The sequence below is a fragment of the Hyla sarda genome, chromosome 10 (assembly GCF_029499605.1).
Source record: "Hyla sarda isolate aHylSar1 chromosome 10, aHylSar1.hap1, whole genome shotgun sequence".
In the NCBI taxonomy this organism is placed as follows: domain Eukaryota; kingdom Metazoa; phylum Chordata; class Amphibia; order Anura; family Hylidae; genus Hyla; species Hyla sarda.
In genome coordinates, this window is record NC_079198.1 from 99,142,145 (window position 1) to 99,160,874 (window position 18,730).

Here is an 18,730-nt window from a genome sequence, read left to right on the forward strand (position 1 = left end):
TGCTTCTCAGCATAAATTCGAAAACTAACAGGTTATTAGTATACATTTTGATCAAAAGGTACAAGCCCACTCGCCACTTAATTTACAAATCTGTTTAACTTTCTGGCCCCAGTTGATAAAAAAAAAAGTTTTCCAGCGGAGTACCCCTTTAAGACCTCTGAGACTGGATTCTCACTAGCAAAATAAACATTTCTACACCCATATTATAGACACAAGTGCCAGCCTGACTAGGTTTAATCTGCCAAATTGACAGGTTGGACTTGGACTGGTTGCCATAATATAGGTGTAAGAATGTGCCCATATTCTACTTGTGAGTATCCAACCTTAAGTGTAGGGTCACACGTAACGGATCTGCAGGGTATTTCATTTTATAGTGTGCCTCCAACTGTTAGACCTAACCTGAATCCTAATCGCGAGGGTCCTGCTGCTGGGACCTCCCCCGCAATCTCTGCACAAAGCTCTATGCTGGATGACTAGCGATGCAGCGCTGGAGGCTCTTGACGTCACAGCCACCCCTTCCTCGTGAGGTCATGCTCTCCTTCTCAATGCAAGTCTATGGGAGGGGGCGTGAAGGCTGCCATGTCCCTTCCCAGAGAATTGCATTGAGAAGGCATGGTGTGACATCACGAGGAGGTGTGGCCATGATGTTGAGAGCCTCCGGCTCTTGCGCGCGCGCGGGGGGGGGGGGGGGGGTCTTTGGATAGGGGGATAGGGGATAAGATGTCTAGGGGCGGTATACCCCTTTAAAGTGGTTGTCCAGCTAGAACTAACGTATCCTCTATCCATAAGATAGGGGATAAGTAGCTGATCGCAGGGGGTCCGACCGTTGGACCCAGCCTCTCAATGAGGAGCAGGTGCAATAGATGACACATTCAGATCTATGAGAGCACCGGAGTTGCCCAAGATATACTTGGGTCTCTTCGGCGCTCCCATAAAAAGGGCACCAGCTTATCCCTCTATGAACAAAAAGGTCGGGCAGTAAAATTCCATCACTTTCCACCTCCACTGACATCATCTGTTGGTGAAGAGTCGGGATGCTGCCATACACCTTATACACCCGGCAGGTTTGGTTTACGGTAGTATAAGGTGTACGGTCACCTTAAGTCCTGTAATTTGTTCAGCGCAGTTTCCATAGATCAGTCAGGATTTTTTTTTTTAACACATTGCAGGACTTGTCAAGCAGATTGAGATCTGGGGACTTTGGAGGCCAAGTCAACTCCTTGAACTCTTCGTCATTTTCCTCAACCATTCCTGCACAATTTTTGCAGCCTAGCAGGGAGCATTATCCTGCTGAAAGATACTGATGCCATGAAGGGATGTACTTGGTTTGTACAACATTTAGGTTACACGACATGAGGTTTCCAGAACATCAGACTACTTCCTCTGACCTGCCTTCTTCCCATAGTGCCTCCTAGTGACAACTCTTTCACAGGTAAGTCTTTTTCCCTGGTCCAGTTCTGATTGTCTTTTGCCCATTGTAGGTATTTTCGTGGTGGACAGGAGTCAGCAGCTACACAGCACAATTGTGATGTCTTGTCTATTCCGATACCTTTCTTTCACAGTCAGCATACGTTTGTTCAGCAATTCGTATTAGGCTGGGTTCACACCTCGTTTTGTACTTACGGCTCCCGTATACGGCTGGGAGGAGGGGTGGGCGGGGCTTAATCACGGCGCCCGCACTCAGCCGTATAGGGGAACCGTATTTAATGCATGTCTATGAGCCGACCGGGGTGTACCGCAGCCTCCTGTCGGCTGCGTTTTCAGCCGTATGCGGTTTTTTCTAGAATATGAAGTATTTCTCACAGAAAAGGATTGCAGTAACACATGTTTTGCTATACACATGTTTATTCCCTTTGTGTGTATTGGAACTAAACCAAAAAAGGGTGGAATAAAAGCAAATTGGACATAATGTCACCAAACTCCAAAAATGTACTGGACAAAATTATTGGCACCCTTAACTTAATATTTGGTTGCACACCCTTTAGAAAAAATAACTGAAATCAGTTGCTTCCTAAAACCATCAATAAGCTTCTTACACCTCTCAGCCGGAATGTTGGACCACTCTTCCTTTGCAAACTGCTCCAGGTCTCATGGTTGATAGCAATGCAGGTTTAATTGTAAAACTTCAGATGTAAACAGCAGTAACAGTTTCACAAAGTCCCAGGCTGTAAGCACTGCAAGGGTTTCTGTAGAGTGCAAAGGGGAGGTTTTTGTTACAGTGTGTCAGTGACTAAATGAACTTGACTTGGATATTGGCTTTCTTGCTTTACAAGTTTTGGACTCAACTGTCGGATATTTCCCAGGACATAACTTGTTCCTTGACTCAAAACAATATAGTACTCGCTGAAACAGGGTCTTCTCCAGGGTGTAGTGCTTTAAGGCTGTAAAGCTGTAGCACAGGATCCCATATTAAAGGGGTATTCCAGCTTTATACATCTTATCCCCTATCCAAAGGATAGGGGATAGGATGTATGATTGCAGGGGTCCTGCCGTGATTTTGGTGCAGCTCCCAGCATTCTGTGCCGGGCGCTGCCTCCGAAACGGGGACGTGACGTCACAGCCACGACCCTCCGTTCATGTCTATGGGAGGGGATGTGATGGCCGACACCCCCTCTCCCAGAGACATGAATGGAGGGGGCGTCGTGTGACATCACAAGGGGCGTGGCCACTGGTTCCAAGCGTTCTGAACAAATTGTTCAGATCGCTGGGCACGAGAGTACCCCTTTAAAGGGAACCTAACTCTTGTGTAACCTCTGCAGCACGTGTGTGGTGCATTAACCCTTGTTATACCTTGTAGCTAAGCTGGGCAAACTATACAAAATTATACATATACAGCAAACATATTTTTTCCAATATAAAAGTCACAAGTATTTAATCAGCACCCAGGACTTTTAACCGATGTGGGACATTACAATATCATCTTGGTATATTTTTTTAATTTGATTTAATACGTGGTGGACGGTCAGGTAGCACAATTGACGTGAGCTTCTCTATCAGAGTTTTGCTGATCAATGACGCTGTCCTGACTTGTGCCGCTCTCTATTTCCTGCCTTTCTTTGCAGCTAAATCTAAAGTGAGCGACTTCCAGGTCCCATTAGGAATGGACAACTGTTAATAAGGTTTAATTTACTTACAAAAAAAATGTTATGAGAACCAAGCCCGGCTGTGCACATCAATACGACTTCATTACCTGAATATATGACCCTGGCTGGGAGAATGACTTTTCCGATGTGCGATCGATGCCGGGCGGTGATTACTAATTGACAGGGTGGTTAACATAATTCTTATTGTCATTTACCTTTTCTACATGACAGCTCAATATATTGACTGAATACTAAATAGGAAGATGCAATGTTCTCTCGGCCCCTAATGTGGCGTAGATGAGCTTAGACAGCGCAATTAAAGGGGATGTCCATTGTACTGTCCAGAGAGGAGAGATCCTAGTTTAATCACCAGTCTCCAGACCTCATGTGTTCAGGTCTCCTGTGCTCTCTAGGGAGACATCTTGCAGGGTGATAATGTGGTTATATGCCTAATAACATTGACCCATTAGCTTTACTTCGCCCACCCTCCCTCCTGTGCTCTGGATTTTAGTACATGTTCTCACATAAATCACGGGCGACGTCCCAATCCTCGTCTACATCTCTGAATATGTTGTTGTTGTTTTTAGCATTTCTGCTTTTATTAAAGGGGTTATCCAGGAATCGAAAAACAGAGCTAATGTCTTTCAAAAACTGCTCCCTGTCTGTCTCCAGGTTGGGTGTGGTTCTGCAGCTCCTTTCCATTGAAGTGAATGGAGCCAAGTAATACCACACCCAACCTGGAGACAGACAGGGACCTTTTTTTTTTTTTTTTTAAGAAATTAGCTCTGTTTTTCGATTCCTGGATAACCCCTTTAAGAATGATCTGTAAAGAGACTAAAATGCACAGTAAATGTAGTCCTCCAACTTTCTATTATATGCCATTTACAAGTGTTTCCCAAGCAGGGTGCCTACAGCTGTTTCAAAACTGCAGCTCCCAGCATGCCCAGACAGCCTCTGGCTGTCTGAGCATGCTGGGAGTTGTAGTTTTGCAACAACTGGAGACCCCTTGCTTGGGAAACACTGCAATATACTATAGTCATAGTCAGTTAATATGCCTTGCCTACAGGTGGTAAGCGTGGGCTGGGTTTAATAATAGGTGGGCATTGTGGCTGTCACAGGAGGTACCCTGTGTAACGGTAGGCACCTACTTGATAGATCAGGTCAGCTTTTCCCAAGCAGGGTGCCTCCAGCTGTTGCAAAACTACAACTCCCAGCATGCCAGGACAGCCTTTGGCTGTCTTCATAAATCAGTTGATATGACTCAAAGACCACTATTGACAGACAGCCCGTGCCAAGCTCCACCCCTGAGGAACTGCACTACAGTTTTGACCACTATTCCTTTGAATGGGGTATTTTGCTTTCAACAAATAATTATTTATAGGATTCTTCAAGATGCAAACTGTGAAAAATGGCTTTATGCATGGAATCAAAGATTTAAAGGGATACTTTAGGAAAACAAAATACTTTTTAAATCAACTGGTTGTAGAAAGGTATTGAAAGAGCTTTATTCATCATTCAGTCGTCATTACAAGTCATACAATAAATTACAATCACACAAAGCATGACAGTACAATATACAGCACAGGTTCCCTAAGCTATACACCGTACCACATGCTACACTAACACTCAGCTCCATCACTCGATATCGAAGAAACACAGTGGAAAATCAAGAACACATTACAGTCTGTGATCGGGGAGGGTCATGGGATCAATTGGGTTAGGGGGTGTCGGACAGGGTCAAACTACTGGGCAAACGTATGGGAGGTAGTGGAAGCAGAAGGAGGTTAATCCTCTTCTTCATCGACGTCCGGACAGTTCAAGATGGAATAGTCTCTAAGCCGGCTGTGGACCAGCCTGCGGCAGTCCTGGATGGATGTGTCCTCCCTGTTGTAGATGAGGCGGTTCCTGGCCAGCCATATTGCGTCCTTAAAACAGGCCTCCTGTATGGACAACTTATCCCCTATGGCAGAGCCGGAGTGCTTCCTTTGGCAATCTCCGGCTCTGACATTGCGCTGTATTGAGGGGGCGTTTCTGGCATTCGCTCTCTGGCCAGCGAGCCGGGGCCTTGCATGGGAGAAACCCCGTAATCTGAAATGTATCCCCTATCCTTAGGCTAGTGGATAAATTGTTCTACATTGTACTACTCCTTTAACCCCTTAAGGACAGGTTAAGTCTTTCAATTTTGCACCTAAAAATTCACATGACGGCTTATTTTTTTGCGCCACCAATTCTACTTTGTAATGACATCAGTCATTTTACCCCAAAATCTACGGCGAAACAGAAAAAAAATGATTGTACGACAAAATTGAAGAAGAAACGCATTTTGTAACTTTTGGGGGCTTCCGTTCCTACACAGTACATTTGTCAGTAAAAATGACACCTCATTCACCTCACTCACCTTATTCTGTAGGTCCATACGATTAAAATGATACCCTACTTATATAGGTTTGATTTTGTCATACTTCTGGAAAAAATCATTACTACATGCAGGAAAATTTATATGTTTAACCCCTTAAGGACTCAGGGTTTTTCAGTTTTTGCACTTTGGTTTTTTCCTCCTTACCTTTTAAAAATCATAACCCTTTCAATTTTCCACCTAAAAATCCATATTATGGCTTATGTTTTGCGTCACCAATTCTACTTTGCAGTGACATTAGTCATTTTACCCAAAAATTCACGGCGAAACGGAAAAAAATTCATTGTGCGACAAAATCAAAGAAAAAACGCCATTTTGTAAATTTTGGGGGCTTCCGTTTCTACGCTGTGCATATTTCGGTAAAAATGTCACCTTATCTTTATTCTGTAGGTCCAAACGGTTAAAATGATACCCTACTTATATAGGTTTGATTTTGTAGCACTTCTGGAAAAAATCATAACCACATGCAGGAAAATTTATACGCTTAAAAATGTCATCTTCTGACCCCTATAACTTTTTTATTTTTCCACGTACAGGGCGGTATGAGGACTCATTTTGCGCCGTGATCTGAAGTTTTTATCGGTACAATTTTTGTTTTGATTGGACTTTTTGATCACTTTTTATTCATTTTTTAATGGTATAAAAAGTGACCAAAAATACGCTTTTTTGGATTTTGGAATTTTTTTGCGCGTACGTCATTGACCGTGCGATTTAATTAATGATATATTTTTATAGTTCGGACATTTACGCACGCGGCGATACCACATATGTTTATTTTTTTATTTACACTTACTTTTTTTTATGGGAAAAGGGGGGTGATTCAAACTTTTATTAGGGAAGGGGTTAAATGACCTTTATTAACACTTTTTTTAAACTTTTTTTTGCAGTGTTGCACACACTGATCTCTCATACTGATCACTGGCGTGTATTAACACGCCTGTGATCAGTGTTATCGGCGCTTGACTGCTCCTGCCTGGATCTCAGGCACGGAGCAGTCATTCATCGATCGGACACCGATGAGGCAGGTAAGGGCCCTCCCGGTGTCCTGTAAGCTGCGGTGGTCCCGAACAGCCCGACTGACTAGCGGGGATAGATTCACTTTCACTTTAGAAGTGGCGGTCAGCTTTGACCGCCGCTTCTAAAGGGTTAATGCCGCACATTGCCGCGATCGTCGATGTGTGGTATTAGCCACGGGTCCCGGCCGTTGATGAGCGCCGGGACCGACGCGATGTGATGCTGGGTTGCAGCGCGACCCCGCTTCATATCGCGGGAGCCGGCGCAGGACGTAAATATACGTCCTGCGTCGTTAAGGGGTTAAAATTGTCATCTTCTGACCCCTATAACTTTTTTATTTTTCCATGTACGGGGTGGTATGAGGGCAGTATATTCATTTTTTCATGATAGAAAAAGTAACTGGGGGGACTGTTTTCCCGTAGGCGTTAGTGTGGGGTGACATTATTTGTTACTCCCAGAGGAGCTGGGAGGGCGCCTTTAAGTAACACTTTAAACCTGAAAGAAACTAAGTATTTTGGGTACAGGAATTGATACTTCTGTACAATAACCACTGACATTTATGATTACTATAATGTTATTTACAATAAACAGACACGTAAGGATCAGTAGTCCACCTACGTTAGGAGTCCTTATTAGAACACGGCTGCTACCAAAGCCGGGTGTAGACTTACAAGAATCTCCTCAGACAAGGAGTCTCTCTGCCTGGGGCCGGGTCACAAGCTTAGGTGGTTACGTTACTGAACAGGTAACTTCATGGCATAGTCCTGCCAGGCACCACTTCTTAACAGGTTACATCCAGAACAGAACAGTCTGTAGAAAAACAAAGGTACTGGGTACCACAGAATTAATGGTAAGCAAACAAAAAATAAATTAATGACTTTACACGGGGTATCTTCTTGACTCCCAACCTCGCCGGTCAGCGTGCTTCCTGCTCTGGGACATGTAGCAAGGAGCACGAGGTTGGGACTCTCTTAGGTGATGAATAGCAGTGTCCCATGAGACATTAGTGAGCTTTGATTGGGAAACAGAGGGGTTAACACTCACTACAAAATTAATAGCAGCCGCTTAGGCCACTGGTACCCCCATCGGTGCCGGTTGATTTGGACTCACCTCCTCGAGTGGAGTAGGCCACGGCACTTCTGTCGGTGCCTGTTGGTTAGGCCACACCTCCGGGCATAGAGTAGGGCTAGGCACATCTGTTGGTGCCCGCTGTTTAGGCCTCACCTCCTCAGGGGGAGTAGGCCTGGGCACATCCTCTACTGCAGAAAGATAGGACTTGGGCAAATACTTGGGGTGCATGACAGGTGCTCTGAATCCTTCCTCTTCTTCGGCTGTGTTGGGCAGCCTCATCAGCCAGATTCCATGTGGGTCTGCCTACCAGTCTGCCTATACAGAGCCTCCAACCTCTTGGTATCACTCTGCTGCTTCAATTTGTCTTCACATGAGAGGCGTTTCTGCCCATATCTCTCTCGGTGCTCAGCCTTCAGCTGCTCAATTATGCTGTTCATTTCAGCCTCCCTGCGGGCCCTTTCGATATGAGCTGTGGGGACCGGTGGATGCGACTTCCCTGGCTGGGGAAGAACATGGTCCCACATGTACTGAATCAGCTCAGGCTTGTCGCTGAACACCCATTTCGGGAGAGGGGGTGAGCGCGGGCGTGCACTAGGCAGGGTGACTTGGGACAGGGGGACCTCTCTCTCTGGGCTGGATGGGGAAGCGAAATCTGCTTCTGCCGGGGTACTCACATCCGAGTTTTCCGAAGGGATCTCGGCCCAGGACCCCCATGTCCGATGGTGAGGGGACAGTCTCACCGATGATGCCGTCTCCGATGTCCCAGGTGATGCCCCTTCCGGGGTAGCCGGCCACTCGTCGTCCTCCGGTAGCGGGGGAAGGTTGTAGGCCTCCTCGGCCCCAAGGGACAACTGCTGCAAGCGGTCGGCAAGATCTTGAAAAAGTTGCGCTGCTGCAACTTTTCTCTGAGTCGGCGCCATCTTAGGACTCTCTTCACGTGTAGCACTGGGCTCCGCCATGTCTGTACTCTAGAGGTCTGGCCGCGTGGTTTCTTTTATATGGGGCTACCACAAGATGGCCGCCAGCCAGAAGAACGTCATCGGTGAAGCTCTGACTTCCTGTACTCTGGCAAACACAAGCAAAAGATTACAGTTCCACTATGGCATTGCAACGTGTACTTGGTGTCCACACCCAGGGGCGAGTTGCAGACCAGCGCAGGACATTTTTGCATGCTTCTCTGGTAAATTTTTAACCCTTTCAGGTACTTATTGCAGTGGAGAGCGCAGCATGGCTACGCTGCGAATTTTACACATGGCCACAGAAAGACAATCATCACCTCCCCCCTTACTTTTCGTTTGCCCCAGTTAAGCACAATCTCAACAGCAAAGTCCCGTACACTTCTGGGCTTAATTTTAATCGCTACATGCGACAATTCCGGACAGTTCATATAGCACATTTCTGAATAGGGGGAGGACTATGGCTTTTGTCAGGGTACCAAAGTTTTTTTTAAGGCACACAACCATATCCTGTTCGTGAGACGCCAAAAGAGTAGTGGTGCCGGGAGAGTAATGGTGTCTAGGGTGTTGCGGTAATAGTGTATGGTCTGGTGGTATTAATCCTTGAATGTCATGATGCCAGGGTGCGGTTTCCTCAATAGTAATGTTCCTACCGTCAACCGTCCCACAAACGCCAGGGAGAAATAACGGAATGTCCACAGCAGATTTTCCGAAGTAAACTGAAGAAACTTTACTTGCAGATTTTATGCAACGATATTGAACATAACAGTCTCTTAAGAGTGAACCGGGATACAGGCTCCTCACAGGATTGCTGGGACTTGGAAGCAATGAGCTTTTGATGCTAGCCACTGTGTTACTATTTTAGAATATTTGAGGTGATAGTAGTCACACAGGATTCAGTAGTTTGAGCTTTGAGTAACTCACGTTTTGTGGCTGCAGGTTCTTAGGCTTTGGGCCTAGCTTGAATTGAATTGATGCGGATGAGATGTGCTTGGCTTTGTAGTGCAGGAACAAGAGAGTGAATTGATTGACTACAGCCCTTTAAGGGGCCGGACTGAGCTCATTGGTCAGCAAACCTGTAAGTTATGAACCCAGTGAACTCTGAGTACATCACAAAACCTCCAAAGGTCCTTAAGCATCTTATACATTACAACTGTGTATCACGTGACCACTAAGGTCCTATACATATATTTCCTATACATTAAACTAATATGTACACACTTAAGACGACTAGGGGTGAGCCCTATAGGAGAGCCCTGTAGACATGGAGGGACTCTAGCTGCAGGGACCTTAGACAAGGGACAGGACCAGGTCCTGTACCGGGACACCTCACTTTCCTCATAGCTATTCCTTTACATGTGTAACCTTTGGCTGTCTGGGCATGCTAGGAGTTGTATTTTTGCAACAGCTGGAGACACACTGTTTGGAAAGCTCTACTACCTATAGAATAAAGTCTCCTGGGATGGTGGGAATCTATTTATTTATAGACCAGCATTCTATATGCCAGTCTGAAGCAAAAAAAACATGATGTCCCAAGTTTATTAAGAGACTCTGGCCCCTAATACATTTGGTGAAACTATGCATCAAAATCTATGCCAGCTATTTATTTCTGCTATAATTCAAGACAATATGGTGAGATTAGAATTAAAGTAAATGTATTATGCTGTGGGAGACAATATTCCACACACTGGCATAAGTGGCATGAAACAGGAAAAAAATTTACAAAAACGTTTGTACACAAGAAAAGTGGCATATATGGTATAATAAGTGTCCTCAATAGTTTTCACATGATGCATCCCACTATAATACCCTTGTATGATCATTTAGGTCTTGGCTCTGGTCTTGATTCTCCTCCACAGATAATATCATTGACAACTAATGTATCTCAGCCCCCATACACATGCATATGTGGTGTCCCGGCACCATATTTCATACTGTACCTTCGTTATTAGTCCCCAAAGTCAGAGTCCCTAGGACTGTCGGGGTTCGCGTCCCTAATTAACCCCTAGTCACCCCTTAGTAACTTGATATTTATAAATATTATCTATGTAAAATATGTATATGGTGTTACTCACTTGTTGTAGCGTCGCAGGACCTGCGGGTCATGTGACATGGTTCAGAACTCTATGGTGTGTTGAAGGACCTTAGGTGGTTCTTGAGTCACGTGTTATCCCATAATGCCGTGTAACGGTGAGTGACAGTTGTTTCAGACCGATCCAAAACGGCCCGCCCATGCCCATATAAGGGAGCTGCGGCCATTAATCACTCTCTTCTCTCTTGGGTTGCTGTCACTGAATGAGGTAGGACCTCCGCAACTTTCAAGTACAGTTACTAGGCCAAAGCCTTGCGGCCTCGGCCTACATCACCGAGGTTATAGATATCTAATTCCCCGCTACTCACCGCAAGACCACTGGACCTATGCGCACCCCTAAATCCAGCGGATCTATGCAACGGAATCCTCCTAAAGCTAAACTGAGCTTACCTGATCTCAACCAACTGTCAATCGCTGCTCAGATACAAATAGACTTTGTTCATGGACTATTATTGCTATTGTCTGCTTCAGAAAATCTTCAGTAAAAGTTCCTTCAGGTTTCAGTTGACAGTGGTTGTGGACAATCCATTTATTACGCATTTGTGGTGTCCCGGTACCGGATTGCATCCGTTACCTTGTGGTGAGGTCCCCAAAGTCAGAGTCCCTAGGTACCGGTGGGGTTCTCATCAATAGTTAGCCCCTTGTCACCCCTTGAATAGTTAAAATTATTCAAATTCAATGTGTAAATATGTAGATAAAGTGTACTTACCTTGTTGTAGTGTCGCAGGACCTGCGGGTCACGTGATGCGTTCCAAAACTCTATGTTTTATGGTTCAAGGACCTTTGGAGGAAGTCAGGTGATCGCCCACCATGCATTGTAACGGTGAGTGACAGCTGACACGGACCAATCCAAAACGGCCCTGCCCATATAAGGGAGCGGCGGCCATTATTCTCTGTCTTTCCTCGTTGGCTGCTGATGGAGGAGGATCTGCGCAGCTGTTGTCAGCAGTGACTAGGCCCAAGCCTTGCGGCAACGGCCATCTTACAAAACTGTGAGTTAACTCAATCCCTGTTAAGTCTGCAAGATCACCGGACCTAAACAGACCCCTAAATCCGGACGAATCTCTGTATCAATCCTAATTCTAATAATCCTTTGGATAAGTCAATGGTCCGCGGCATCCGTCAATCACTGCCGTGCTGTATAGAGACTGTATTGCTAAGACTGTTGCTGTTAATTGGATGTACCGCAAGTACCTCAGTAAAGTTTATACAAGTTCAAGTTCATCCTTATTGTGGACCTTCATTCATTCAAGCACGCACCTATCGTTTCTGGGAAGGGTGGCGATAGGCCGAAGATTTACCTCACCCTGGCGTCACGAGTGACAGGGGTTACATTAACCCCTCATATACTGAAGCAACACTCCAGCTACACTACACCCCCAAGGCCCTACCACAAAGCCCTTTTGGCGTCGCACGAACAGGATTCGGGTGTGTGCCTGCTGCTGTGTCCACTGGTGAAAGTGTACTCCCCCCAAGTAACGAACTTTATTCATGTACTGTGATTTATACTCCGGAGTAAGGGGTTGCGCGCATGGTGCTGTGTGGAGGAAGTGTGCATGTAAAGTAAGGGGGGAGGCGAAGAGTACAGCGGAGTTACAAGTTGTGAGAGAAAGAGCTGAAGTTAGCGCGGGGCCTTCCTGCGCACGTGATCCAGAGACCCCGTCCACCGAAGCCCTCGGTGCTGTGGCGGCCATTTTGTTGGAGTCTAGTGCCGGAGACCAAAAAAGAGAGATAGTTCAGCGCGGGAAAAGGCGCAGAGTGCGACAGCGGGTTGGAAGTTGTAAGGAGCCGGAACAGTACGAAACTCAGACACCAGATTGCCAAATTGAAGTCCTATATAGAGTCACTTCAGCTGCCGATCAGCTTCAGCTGAATTTTCAACTAAAGGCTATTGAGTTTCAAGTCACCGCTCTCAAATTTGAAATCTACGCTCTCAAGTTCCAGATTAGAGAACAACTGCGTATCTCCTCGGGACCTAGGAATTCAAGATTTATTTAAAGGGCCAGCATACCAAATACAAAGATGTCCGAACCTACAACGCCACAGTCCCCATCCGAGCAGCAAGGGGGCAATGCTCCAGTGACCCCACCAATGGGGTCTCCACCCCTAGTTAGAAGGGTGTTGCTGACTTCACCAACACTTTCTACCTCACAAAAACGTGCTCTCCCTGTGATTCCAGCAAGACCTTCGTCACAGGCGGAGCAGAATCCAGCAAGTCCACCTCCAGTCTCTCCCTATGTGTTGGGAGCCCCTGTTACTGCACCTGACTTCTTGGGGAATCCTGTGCTTCCCACCTACAATGGTGACCCTTTCACATTGAGAGACTTTAAAGAGAAGTTCTACAGCCTCTTTGGATTTTATGCATTACCGCCTCATCAACAGATACAGTTACTTCTGGGACAGCTCCAGGGACCCACCTTGGAGGAACTTCGCACCTGGCCAGCGGCTGACAAAGCCACAGTGGGACAGATTTTTGAAGGACTTTCTCAGGTGTTTGAATCTCATTCTCCCTCGGAGGTACACCTCAGACTATATGAGCGACGTCAGAAACCAGGTGAGACTCTCAGGGCATATGCAGTAGCTTTACAGAGCGTATTAGAGGCGGTACAGAAGTTGGACGGCATCACGACCGATCAGGGCAACCGAGTACTGATGGACCGTTTTATAGAAGGGGCACTGAACAAATGGGACAAAGCCCAACTTAGGATGCTGGCAATGCAAAATCCCGACATGGCTTTCCCAGCTTTTAAGAGACTAACGGTTAAAGGGATAGAATCAGGACCCCAGACAGAGGAGGCTAATGTTCCCACTACAGAATCTTCGGGGCCCTTGCCCCAGCCACCTGTCCATTCTCAGCCTGCCCTGCCAACACCTTCTTCTAGTCCTTGGACAGCTGACCTACAAGACATTAAGCAGGACATTGAGCAGTTAGCCAAGGCCTTTAAAGAAATGGCTGTGCGGCCCAATCCTTCTAGATCTGCAACACGGCCACCTAAGAAACCTGACCCCCGCCCTGCTGATCCACCTAATACCCCTCCTGTGAGACCACCTGGAAGTCAGAGACCTGTCTGTAGTTATTGTAACCAGAATGGACACTGGAAGAGCCAATGCTGGGCTTTAAACGGGCGTCCCCTGGGGTCGAGGACCGCTGCTGAAGGTCCAGAACTAACCAGCGACAAGAAAGGACTGTCTATGTATGTTGCTCCTTGTCCCTATGTACAGGTGATAGTTGAAGGTATCCAGTTACAAGCTCTGATAGATACGGGGTCTCAGGTGTCCACTATTCCGCAGGGGGTTTTCTATAAGTATTGGGGTCCAGAAAGGTTGTGTGAACCTAAGAAAGCAGAGTTTAGAGTAATCACAGGGAACAGGAAACCAGAACCCAGGCATGGCTACTGGGAGCCCACGGTGAAGGTGGGACAGCATGTGTTAGAAAGGCAGGGTGTGATTGTTACTAATGTTAGGGATGAAGGGGCAGCTGACTTCATCTTAGGAATGAATATCATGAGGCACTGTTTTGATTATATTGTCTGTGCACTGCATGCATCTCTCCCTCATTTGTCACTTCCAGGCCGGCGAGCTGCCCAACACCACCTCAAAATCCTCCAAGCAGAACAGAAGTTTGGGAATCATCAAAGAGAAATCTGTCGAGTAAGGATCCAAGATATACGTGCCGTTAGTCTACCTTGGTGGGGCCAACTACAAATAGGAGACGAAGATACCCCCAAGCAACTGGAATGTATCAGACCATAAAGAAAATGCTCGTGGAGATGAAAGAGGCTGATATCATCCAAGAAAGCCAGAGTCCTTGTATCAGACCATAAAGAAAATGCTCGTGGAGATGAAAGAGGCTGATATCATCCAAGAAAGCCAGAGTCCTTGTGCCGCACCTTTGGTCCTGGTGAAGAAAAAAGATGGGACTATCCGCTTTTGCGTAGATTAACGGAAATTGAACGACATAACTCACATGGATGCCTATCCTCTTCCCCGTATTGAAGAATCCTTGACTGCACTGGGGTCTGCCGCCTACTTTTCCACACTGGACTTGACGAGCGGTTACTGGCAGGTGCCAATGGCGAAGGAGGATAGAGAGAAGACAGCATTTGTGACCCCCATGGGACTCTTCGAGTTCAAAAATATGCCCTTTGGACTGTGCAATGCACCGGCTACTTTCCAACGCTTAATGGAGTGATGTTTAGGACATCTTAACTTCCAAAGTGTTCTGTTGTATCTAGATGACATCATCGTCTATTCCCGAACATATCAGGAACACCTGGACCACCTGAAAGAAGTTTTCCAAGTCCTTATCCAACATGGCCTCAAGGTTAAACCCTCCAAGTGTCACTTGCTAAAGCCACAAGTACACTATCTGGGACATGTCGTCAGTGCTCAAGGAGTCCAGCCTGATCCGGACAAAGTGAGTGCTATGAAAGAGTGGCCTACCCCCAGGACAGTGCGAGACGTCCGAAGCTTCCCGGGATTTGCCGGTTATTACCGACGCTTCATCCCCCACTTTGCTCAAATTGCTGGGCCCTTAACTGAGTTACTGAGAGGGACTGCCCTGGAGAATTATAATGGGAGGCTACCCATACAGTGGGCCGAAGAACAAGAAGATGCCTTCCGAGCCCTGAAGTACCTCCTCACGGAACCCCCCATTTTGGTGTATCCTGACTACAGCCTGCCGTTCCGTTTATATACAAACGCTAGTGTCGAAGGTCTGGGAGCAGTCTTATCTCAGGTGCAAGATGGCAATGAGAGAGAGTAATTGCCTACGCCAGCCGACATCTCCGAGGCGCCGAGAAGAATGATGCTAACTGCAGCTCCTTCAAACTGGAGCTCCTGGCCCTGGTCTGGGACATTACTGAGAAGTTTAAAGACTATCTGGCTGCTACTCCCTTTTCGGTCTACACTGATAACTACCCCTTGAACACTGCTAAGTTGGGGGCTCTTGAACAGCGCTGGGCCTCTCAGTTGGCCAACTATGATTTCAACATCAAGTACCACAGTGGAAAAACTAATGTTAATGCAGATGTACTTTTTTGCATGGCTCCGGGGGAAGCGCCTCCTGCTGAAGATGTGTGGGAAGATGTGGAGATGCCGCCCTTCTACCGAAGGTTCGTGAGCCAGAGTGCTCTAACTGCCCAGGAGGGTGACTGATCTGAATCTCCCAAAGTCCCTGAAGATTTATCCACATGGAAGACACTTCAGGATGAAAGCCGGGTTATCGGGGACCTCTTAGACTATTGCCTCCACAAGAAAGTTCCCACTCAGCTGCGCAAGACGCATGGGGACTTTGAATTGAAGCGGCTGTGGCGGCAGAGGAATCGCCTGTTCCTGCACAAGGGGTTGGTCTACCGAAATTCCCTAGACCCAGTTTCCGGAGAGCGCATACATCAGATTGTGGTCCCTAGAAGAGATGCAGCCATGGTCCTGAATGACTATCATGATCAATCCGGACACTTCGGGGTCCATAAGACGGAGGCCACCATCAGAAGAAGATTTTACTGGATAGGGATGCGGGGAGACATCGAGAAATGGTGTGCCAAATGCTCCGTGTGCAATGTTATCAAGAATCCCCGAAGGGAAGCAAGGGCCCCTTTACATCCCATCTGTACGGAGAGGCTGAACCAGATTGTTGCCTTGGATCATGTGAAGCTGGCCCCCACTGGATCTGGCTATTGTCATGCTCTAACCATCATTACTCCAAGTGGGTGGTCGTGGTCCCTGTCAAGGATCTTACCGCCAAGACCGCTGCTCAGCTCTTCTATCGTCATTGGATCCAACCTCTGGGATGTCCCGAATCGGTCCTCACGGATCGGGTAACCACCTTTGAAGCCCAGTTGTTCCAAGAACTTTGCCAGTTGCATGACTGCAAGAAGCTCCGGACGACGGCCTACCATCCCCAAGGGAATGGGCTCTGCGAGAGGCTCAATCAAGTGTTCATCCAAATGCTCAGAGCTGCCTCTGTCTCAAAGCACGAAGAGTGGCCCCAGTTGTTGCCTGAACTCCTAGAAATTTACAATAACACTGTCCATTGTTCTACAGGGTATATGCCCTTTTTCTGATGATGGGCCGACACGACCAATTGCCAAAGGATCGGACCTTCGGGTTGCAGGCACCTTTCAACAATTCCCCTCAGGTTTCCCATGGTTGGGTGTCGGAGCATCACCTATCACCACACATTCACCTATCGTTCTTGGGAAGGGTGGCGATAGGTCCAGCACCATTACAGTATTTACCCCTCACCCTGGAGTCACGAGTGACAAGGGTTAACAGCGCCCTTTATTATTCAAGAACCGCAACACCCCAACTACCCTATACCCCCACCAAGGTACCACACATACTTGGATGAACATGCATGTGTTTTGAGTGAGATGAGGGGGGTATGCCGCTGGCAGAAACCTAAAGAAAGGAATGATAGGGCATGTTGAAATTAGACAGCCATAACCATGTCTCCCCAGGCATCATCAGATGGGGGAAGAGTCAGGAGGCCCCATGTACACTAGATGGTGACTGCATAATGTAGTGTACTGTAGCTGGTCATAGCTACCAGGGACTTGCACACATAGGGGGAGATTTATCAAAACCTGTCCAGAGGAAAAGTTGCCCAGTTGCCCATAGCAACCAATCAGATTGCTTCTTTCATTTTTAATAAGGCCTGTGCAAAATGAAAGAAGCGATCTGATTGGTTGCTATGGGCAACTTTTCCTTTGCACAGGTTTTGATAAATCTCCCCCTATGACTTAAAAGGGAGCTTGAGCCCCTTCCCTTTTAATGGATCTGCCCTATTATGCTCTCACTGATTGGAAATGGAACTCCGTGGAACTGTGTTGTGTGAACATATGTAATTTTTTGTTTTTTACAAACTTTTTTTATAGATTTATTTTTATTTTTTATAATTAGTGCCCTTTTTGTACTTGTGTCCTTGCTCCCCAAAATGTCTGTGCACGTCCCTGATGACTACATAATTGAGCTATACCTAGATGGTACAGTCTTTGGCTGTCCGGAACATGCTGGGAGTTGTAGTCTTGTAACAGCTGGAGGCACCCTGGTTGTTAAACACCCTGAATGGGTATAGGTAACCAATCTCTAATGGGTGGGGTGCCAACATCCCCAATAATCAGCTGCTGTGCCCAGATGTACACATGGCTATGTATTGGCTGTACTGGGTGACTGCAACTCACCTTCCATTCACTTCAATGGGAGCTGAGCTGCTCTATTCATTGTGGCCACAACACAATGAATAGAGCCACCTGCTTTCTGCTCTGTTCAAGGTGTACATCTAGGTGAAGCGGCTTTTCTTAACAGTTGACCATTGGGGGTGCCGACTGGCTGGTATCAGCACCCCAAAGATTAGGTATTGATGACCTATCCAAAGCTTGGAAACTAGGTTGAATGTGAGATTTGCATCAGTAGGAGATTGCAGAAAGGCAGTAGATATGCAGAAATATTCATATCGAATGTTAAGCCAAGCCATTGGGTGTATTCATACTTCGTCTTTGTTGCTATTTTTGCCATGTTCTGTACGAAATCATGACAAAAAAAAAAAAAAAAGTATGATAAAATCAAACACATTCATCTGCAACCTTGTAGTATTTTGGCATTGGTCTTGTTACCAGTGGGCACCTCAGGGATCTGTACTGGGACCCATTCTGTTCAATATGTTTATCAGTGATATTGCAGAAGGTCCCGATGGTTAGGTAGTGTTCTTTTTGTTGATGACACAAAGATTTGTAACAGGATTGACGTTCCTAGAGGAATACACCAAATGGAAAAGGATTTAGGTAAAATAGAGGAATGGTCAGAACTCTAGAGAACTGGAGGCCATATCTCCAGAAGTATATATGGGGGAGATTTATCACAACCTATTCAGAGGAAAAGTTGCTTATAGCAACCAATCAGCTCGCTTCTTTCATTTTTCATAGCCCTTGTTAAAAATGAAAGCAGCAAGCATATTGGTTGCTATGAGCAACGGGGCAACTTTTTCTCTGCACAGGTTTTGATAAATCTCCCCAAAAGAGTTCAGAAAAGAGCTACTAAACTAGTACAATGGATTGCAGGATAATACTTATCAGGAAACTACCGGTTTCGGCTCCTT